Source organism: Canis lupus, chromosome 23, assembly GCF_048164855.1.
Source record: "Canis lupus baileyi chromosome 23, mCanLup2.hap1, whole genome shotgun sequence".
NCBI classification, from domain to species: Eukaryota; Metazoa; Chordata; class Mammalia; order Carnivora; family Canidae; genus Canis; species Canis lupus.
Genome location: NC_132860.1, coordinates 18,485,608 through 18,493,784, shown reverse-complemented (window position 1 = coordinate 18,493,784; position 8,177 = coordinate 18,485,608). Strand labels below are relative to the sequence as shown.

The window sequence follows — 8,177 nt, the reverse complement described above, 5'->3', positions numbered from 1 at the left end:
GAGCTCCGAGGCGTGAGGCTGTCCTTCCTGGGCGCTGGAGCAGCGGCGGCTGAGGACCTGCAGGGCCCTGGGGAGTCCTCTCGCCCGGGAGACCCCCAGCAACTCCAGCGACCCCTGCGAGCCCGGAGCCGTCCGTCGCCAGGCCCCCGAGGCTGGGGCGAGCCCAAGCGCCCGGGGCGGCTTGCGAGGGCAGGTGGCAGGCGTGGAGGCGGCCACGGGACTGACGGCCGAGCCATGCCTTCCGGGAGGCCTACCCCCAGCCGGAGGGCCGTCCTCCCCGGCACTTGGCCCCTAACCTGCAGCCCCTGCGCCTCCCGGACGCCGCTCGCGGCAGGGCTTCCAACACGCTGGCTTCGGCTTGGTCTCCCCGCTTGCCTCCCGCTGGGGCCTGACCGCCTAGACCCCAGCCTGCTGCACGAACCGCGCGTCAGCGGCGCGGCTGAGTCGGGCCGGGCTAGGTCTGGCTCCGGAAGGTGTGGAATTGGCCAAAGAACCGCCCTAGTAGCCTCCTCCGCCCGGGACTCCAGTAGTTGGGGAACTGCGGTGCTACGATCCTATTAAGGGCGGCTGGCCTCGAAGTCAAGAGTTGGGGGAGCGCTGACCGGCCTTGCAAGTGCGGGTCATCCTCTGCAGGTAATTTAGGAGGACCCTGGAGATGGCGCAGTGTCTCCAATTAAAATATTTTTCAGTTAATGAAGACATTGTGGAGCGGGATAGTGGAAAGGATACAGAGCTCATCACCACCACTGCAGATTTGCTGAAGGACTTTGGGCAAAACACTTACCTTTCCTGGGCCTCTGGTTCTTGGTTCACTATGGGGAGATTGAACTCTTATCTATGGATTTCAAATTCTCCCATGTTTCTTAAAATCTTTAAAACAAAAAAGTAGTCTTTTCCTAGTTTTCAGAAATGTTTTAATTAATTACTAGACTCTTCCTTTAACTTAAAAAATTTTTTTAAAGATTTTTAAAAAATTTATTCATGATAGACACAGAGAGGCAGAGACACAGGCAGAGGAAGAAGCAGGCTCCATGCGGGGAGCCCGACGCGGGACTCGATCCCGGGTCTTCAGGATCACGCCCTGGGCTGAAGGCAGCATTAAACCGCCGAGCCACGGGGGCTGCTCCATGTCCAACATGTGGCTATATTTCAGGATCCTGTGAGATCGAGTCACTGCTCTAGGACTGAACCGGTCAGGTGCCCCTCCCGTGTGATTATTGTTGATGCCAGACTCTAACACAAGGTGTCTGATACTATGCCAGATATATTTAGCCCCTTTCAATCCCAAGTGGCAAGTGGTGCCTAGTCCCAGCCAGAATCAGAGGGGTAGGGCTAGATGACCTTTCATCAAAGCCCCTGCAGGCTGTCCCTGTGGAGGTACTGTCACATTAGTGAGATAACAAGTCTTTGTTGTTGGTGTTTTGCTGGCCAAGAACAACTCGGAGGTCAGAATAGTCTGTGAGGCACTGTAGATGTGATTGCTAAAGGCAAGTTTGGGATCAATTTAGGGTTCATTGTCTAGGTCTGATATTTAAGGGTGTGCTCCCTCTGGCTAGAACCTCACAGGTCTTTTCTTCTTCATGATTGAGAGTACAGAGGCTTAAAGTGAATATATATTAATGACTGGTGGGTCTTATCTGCTTATTGGAGAATTAACAAGTGCACTCCTGGAAGCAGCATTTTAGAGTTAGACTGTCCAGTACAGTAGCCACTAGCCACATGTGTCATTGAGCACTTGAAATGTGGCTAATCAGAATTGAGTAAGTGCAAAATATACACTGGATTTCAAAGACTTAGTACAAAAAAAAAAAAAAAAAAACCTTAGTATTTTTATATTGCTTAAGGTTGAAATATTTCAGATACATTGGATTAAATTATTAAAATAATTTCATTTGTTTCTTTTTACCTTAAATGCGGCCACTAGAAAATGCAATATTTATGTTAGGCATCAGTGTTCTAGAACATAGACTATAGCTCCCATGAGTGGAGTATAACTGTAAGATGGTTGCCTGGCTAGAGACTGAATGAAGACTCAGGCTTGGATAAGGAGAAAGAGGACAGAGCTAGAGCCAAGGGTTTGGGGGAGGTGTGTGTCGGCCAAAAAAATGAAAGTAATTTTAGGTGATGCAATAGAAGTTAAAACAACAAAAAAAAGTAGTAAAGCTATTGGTTCCTTTTGTTCTGCCCTGCTCACACCTAAATAACACTTTCCCCTTAGGTAAGGGGTTTTCTAGCTAGAAGAACTTAGCTGACCTATGTGCACTTCCTTCTGTGTTTGTGGAAATATTTCATAACCTCATGGTAAAATTATGTTTTCTAATAGTGAAAGGGTATATAAGGGAAGGGAGAAGAAATGTGTGGGAAATATCAGAAAGGGAGACAGAACATAAAGACTCCTAACTCTGGGAAACGAACTAGGGGTGGTGGAAGGGGAGGAGGGCGGGGGGTGGGGGTGAATGGGTGATGGGCACTGAGGGGGGGGGCACTTGATGGGATGAGCACTGGGTGTTATTCTGTATGTTGGTAAATTGAACACCAATAAAAAATAAATTTATAAAAAAATAATGAAATTATGTTTTCATATCTGCCTCTAAATTTCCCAGCCTCCACCCAAATATGGTGAGCTTTCTGAGGGCAGGGACCTTGCCTATTCTCTTTGGAAACTGAGATCTTCTAAAAACCAATAAATGTGGGGATCCAGAGAAAGGAAAAGGTGAGTGAGAGAGGCTCTTAAGGTGTGTCAAGGAACTAGGTAATTACCTGAATCCCTGTATGGTTCCTTTTGACCATGAGAAGGCAATGCTGAGCCCAGAGAACTATAGATGGGATGTGGGCCACCATAGTAGGCAGGAGAGGAGAGATTTCTGACCTAGGGTTTTCCTAGACCTTAAGGCTACATCAGAGTTCTTTTTACAGGCAAGGACTTAGCACCCAGTCATTTCCCTTAGGACCCACTCTTCTTCTCCCTTCTCCTTGCTTCCCTGTGACTTGGTTTTCTTAGTTCATTATTTTTAAAGGAGTAACACAGGTCTAGGGGCACCTACCTGGCCGGGCCCTCTTTGTGAAGCCTGAAAAATTCCCAGGTGAGAGATTTAAGTGTGGAAGTCAGAAGATTAGGAAGCAGAAGTTACAATTTATGTATCTGGGACCAAGGTTTTGCCAGCTGTGTGCAGCCCCTTCACCTCCTTTCCCCTCCAGTGATCAGACAGTTCTCTAGATGCCCCTTTCTTATTTTCTCTGAACTACTCAACACGTTCCCAGACCATGTCAGTCCAGAACAAATGGAGTCACGAACAGCATCAGTGATGATGGTTTCCTTGGATTGTGCCGCTCGTGGTTATGGCAGTATACACACACAGTTTCTTCCAGTTATTTCTGAGCATACCCAGGAATCTTATATGAGCCGCCTCCTTTATCATGTGCCTGGCTAGGATGCTTCCTCCTACCTGACCTCCTTTAGTGAGATTTTCTGTCTTCCACTTTCTGTAAAGCCATATAAGCGTGTCATTCCACATCATTTGCTGGTCCCCACCAGGGAACAATGTGTGGGGCTAGAATATAGTCTTTTCCTAGAGATACTGGTGCCCTTATTGCTGATAAGTTACTGAAGTCCCTAAAATAACAGCAACACAAGGTTTAGTACCAAAGCAGGGAGAATTTTAAAAGTTTCTTTCAGAGGGGTGCTAAATCAGTATTGTTTGTTTCCCAGTGCCCTAAGGGAACACTTAAGGAAAACAGTCCCTTCTCTCTAATCATTAAGATTTTCAAATACATGAGATATGTTATTTTTACCAATATAGTATATTTTTAAAAATTGGACAACCTTTTTCTTATTTTTTAACTATCTCTTCTGGGATATATCTCCATATTTCGTAATAACATACTTATAACTAGTTCTTGATTTTTCAGTTTGGTCTATTTTACTTCCTATAGGAAATAGACAATGCATATATATTCTAATGCCCTCTCATAAACACATATATTATTCTTCAATGTATCTATATCACCTTAGGTAAATAACCTCATATTATTATGACTCCACATATTATTCATAGTTGGTCCCATTAGCATAATACCACATTTTGGTTTTTTGACTGAAGCCTTTTTTTCCCATGCTTTCTTAAGTGGCTAATTATAAGACTATATAAGTATCTAGCTATAAGACTGTATAAAGCTCTAAGTGGCTCACTATAAGGCTTTAAGTGTATTTATCCACAATTCTCCTGTCAGTACATTCAACCACATCAGAAAGCCTATCAGTTTATTTTTTAAACTGGAGACACCACCAGGAGTCTATCATCATCCTTCATTCTGGACTGGTTGTTCTGTAAACCTACTGCTGCAGTTTTTGTCCTAAGAAAAATTACCATTTCTTCCTTTTTCTTCTTTTTTTTCCTTAAAGATTTCCAAATTCCAAATCTTCTTTTGAATTTTTACATTTCAGTTATCCTGTCTTACGTTTATTAGAGTACTTTCTTGTCCACCCTTCCGCCCCACCCTTTAAATAGCATTCTGTTCCATCTGGGGATGCAATATCTTATTTCTCTGAGAATAATTCTAATATTTTATTTCTTAAATTATGTTGTTTTTCAGTCTTTGTCTCTGTCTTTTGTGTTAGAAGGTTTTCTTAAATGTCTGGACATCCTTGGTTATCCGTTCATATGTAGGAGTGTGATCTAAGAAAGAAAGCTGATAGGAAGCTCTGTGTACATGACAGGGCTTGTAGTTAGGACACCCTGCAGTATTTTTCAAAATTCCGGTTGCAAACCCATTAGTTGTTTGTGAAATAAATGTAGCCAGTTACAACCAACCTTCCTCCCATCTGCCCCAAATGACAGTAAGTAGAACGGGAAATATATCAGAATATATCACATATAAAAATAATTTTGTGAAACTTTGGTTTTATATATGTACACATCATATATACATATTAAGTACTGAGTCAATCCCATAAAATGGGGATTTCTTATTGTGGGTGTTTCTTCAAAGCAGTTTGTAAAATTACTACTTAGTGTGCTCAAGGAGATCTCGAAGTATCAAAATAGGGGAGTCTTTTCTCTTGGAAGGAGAGGTAAGTTTCTCTGATGAAAAATTCTCTAAACTTCTGCTTGCTGGTCTGGTTGCCAGTGTTCATTCATTCAAGTATTTGCTGAATACTTACATGCCAAACATTGTTCTCAGTACTGGATATACATCAGTGTATATAAAACAGACAAAACTCCCTATCTTCTTGGAACTAAGATTTTAGAGGGGGAAACAGACGATAAACAAACATGGTAAGTTATACAGTAGTTAGGTATTGTGCTAGAGTAACACAGTAACAGAAGGGAAAACTGAATATATGCATACAGATTCCAATAAGGGGGGAGGTATGGTAGGGGTGGTGAGTGTTATTATTTCATGAATGAAGTAGAAAGCAAAGTCATCTAAGAATGAGAATGGGGAAAGAAGTGTTAGAAACTTGAGAAGGTATGAAATAATTTAGGACATAACCCAGCAAAGTAGAGCTGGGGGCCAAATCCTGTTTTTTTACAGCCTATTAGCTAAGGATAATTTTTATAATTTTAAATCGTTGAGAAAAAAATCTAAAAATGAATACTATATTGTGACACATAAAGATTTACATAAAAGTTCAAATTCAATTCATTTACATATTGCCTATGGCTACTTTCTGCTACACTGGCACAGTAGGTCAGTTGTAAAAAAGACTGCATGACCTGCAAAGCCTAGAATACTTATTATCTGGCTCTTTACAGAAAAAGTTTGTGGACCTCTGGTCTAGAATAGGAAGGGGAATGACTAGGAAAATATGATATTGGGCAGCTGTAAGGGCCTAAGAGTTATGGACATGAATTTAAGGTAAGACCAGTCACAATCTTCGACAAAGGAGGCAGGAATATGCAATGGGAAAAAGATAATCTCTTCAACAAATGGTGCTGGAAAACTGGACAGCTACATGCAAAAGAATGAAACTAGATAATTTTCTTACACTATATACAAAAATAAACTCAAAATGGGTTAAGGACTGAAATATGAGCCCTGAAACTATAAAAGAAAGTCCTAGAAGAGAGCACAGGCAGTAATTTCTCTGGCATTGGGCATAATATCCTTTTTCTAGATATGTCTCCTGAAGCAAGGGAAACAAAAACAAAAATAAACTATTGGGACTACATCAAAATAAAAAACTTCTGCACAGCAAAGGAAACCATTAACAAAACTAAATAGTATGGGAGAATATATTTGCCAATGACATAGCCAATAAAGGGTTAATATCCAAAATTATAAAGAACTTCTAGAACATCTGTAAAACAGTCCAATTAAAAATGGGCAAAGACATGAACAGGCATTTCTCAGAAGACATACAGATGACCAACAGACACATGAAAAGATGCTCATTTCATTCACTCATCAATGAAATGCAAATCAAAACCACAATGAGATATCACCTCATTGAATACCTAAAATAACTGAAGAAACAACAAACGTTTGCAAGGATGTGGAAAAAAGGAACCCTTGTGCACTGCTGGTCCGAATGCAAATTGGTACAGCCACTGTGGAAAACAGTATGCAGGTTCTTAAAAAAATTCAAAATAGAACTATCCTAGGAGCCAGTAATTGTAATACTGGGTATTTACCTAAAGAATACAAAAACAAATTTGAAGGGATATATGCAGCCCTCTGTTTTTTGCAGCATTATTTACAAGAGCCAAACTATGGAAACAGCCCAAGTGTCCCATCAACTGATGGAATGGATAAAAATGCAGTATGTATGTATACACACACATACACAGAGGAATATTATTCAGCATTAAAAAAGAACAAAGTCTTTCCATTTGTAACAACATGGATGGATCTAGAGAATATAAATGCTAAGTAAAATAATCCAATCAGAGAAAGACAAATACCATATGATTTCACTCATATGTGGAATTTGAGAAACAAATGAACAAAGGGAAAAAAAAGAGACAAACCAAAAACAGACTTTTAACTATAGAGAACAAACAGATGGTTACCAGAGGGGAGGTGGGTGGGGAGATGAGTGAAATGGATGAAGAGGATTAAGAGCACACTTATTTTGATGAGCACTGAGTAATATATGGAACTGTTGAATCACTATTGTACACCTGAAACTAATATAACATTGTATGTTAATTACACTGGAATTTTTTAAAAATAAAAGGTAAAAAGAAAAAAAATAGAGACCAATCAGCATGATTACTTCACAGTTTAGGCAGAGTAGGCAAAGCGCTGCCTTTAACTAACATTGTGGTTTTGTGAAGTGAGTGTGACAGAGAGGAGAAATGGAGTTAAAAGTATATACAAGTGTCATAATGACTGACCCTGGGACCTAAACTGGTTATGAAGGGAGGAGAGGAACTCAGGGAAGGTAGGGACAATGAAAGGGGGTAGTCAAAGGAGTGCTGGAATCAAGTTACTAGGAGATGGCTAGAAGATAGAAGGTGATGGTCAGACAATGAGATACATCAGCCTGACCTTATGGAAGGGTTAGTTTTTGGAAATAAAATCAAAGGTATGACCACAGGAATGAATGCAGGCAATAGGAGAGCATAAAATAGGTGGAACGCTGTTATTCAAGGAACGAATATGTCAGGCTGTTGACCAATATGTTATTCTGTTATTCGCTGTTATTCAAGGAACCAATATGTTGATCAGCTGTTGAAAGGATCATCCATGTATGTAAATTAACCATCAATAATTAAATAAGGAGTAGTGTTGTGGGGAGTGAAATGAGCCAAGACCTAAAGTTTTTGAGAAATGAGAGTGAATGACCCATGGGCTTGTAGATTTTGTAGATGACAGCAATGAAGGGAAATAAGTAATACAACCTGATGGCATGAGACTCAAAGCTGGGGAGTTTTAAGGGAAGACAAAGGGAGAAATGTCGGGAAACAGTGATAAAAGGAAGAGCATCTACTTCCAACTCTTGACCGGTAATAGGACTGTGAAAGAAAAAAATCACCTTGAGAGGGCTGAAGTGAAAGCATTGTCCTAAGAGAAGATGCAGGGACAGAAATGTCGGACTCTTCAGAATACTCAACTTTAAATTCCCATTTTCAGTGAGATGTCTCCTCCCAACTCCCAGCTGTTCTTGGGGGTTCCAACTAATTCAGCTTCTCCAGAGGATGAAGGAATGAACAAATGAATGAGTGAGGATC

General features: G+C 41.0%; 1 long non-coding RNA gene across 1 annotated transcript; it reads left to right on the top strand.

The window, feature by feature from the left end:
• The first annotated feature begins 150 nt into the window (after positions 1-150).
• On the top strand, positions 151-1,393 carry LOC140614829 (uncharacterized). The gene is made up of 2 exons (XR_012015597.1): positions 151-633; positions 989-1,393. It is a non-coding gene; the product is annotated as an uncharacterized lncRNA (long non-coding RNA).
• The last annotated feature ends 6,784 nt before the right edge of the window (positions 1,394-8,177 follow it).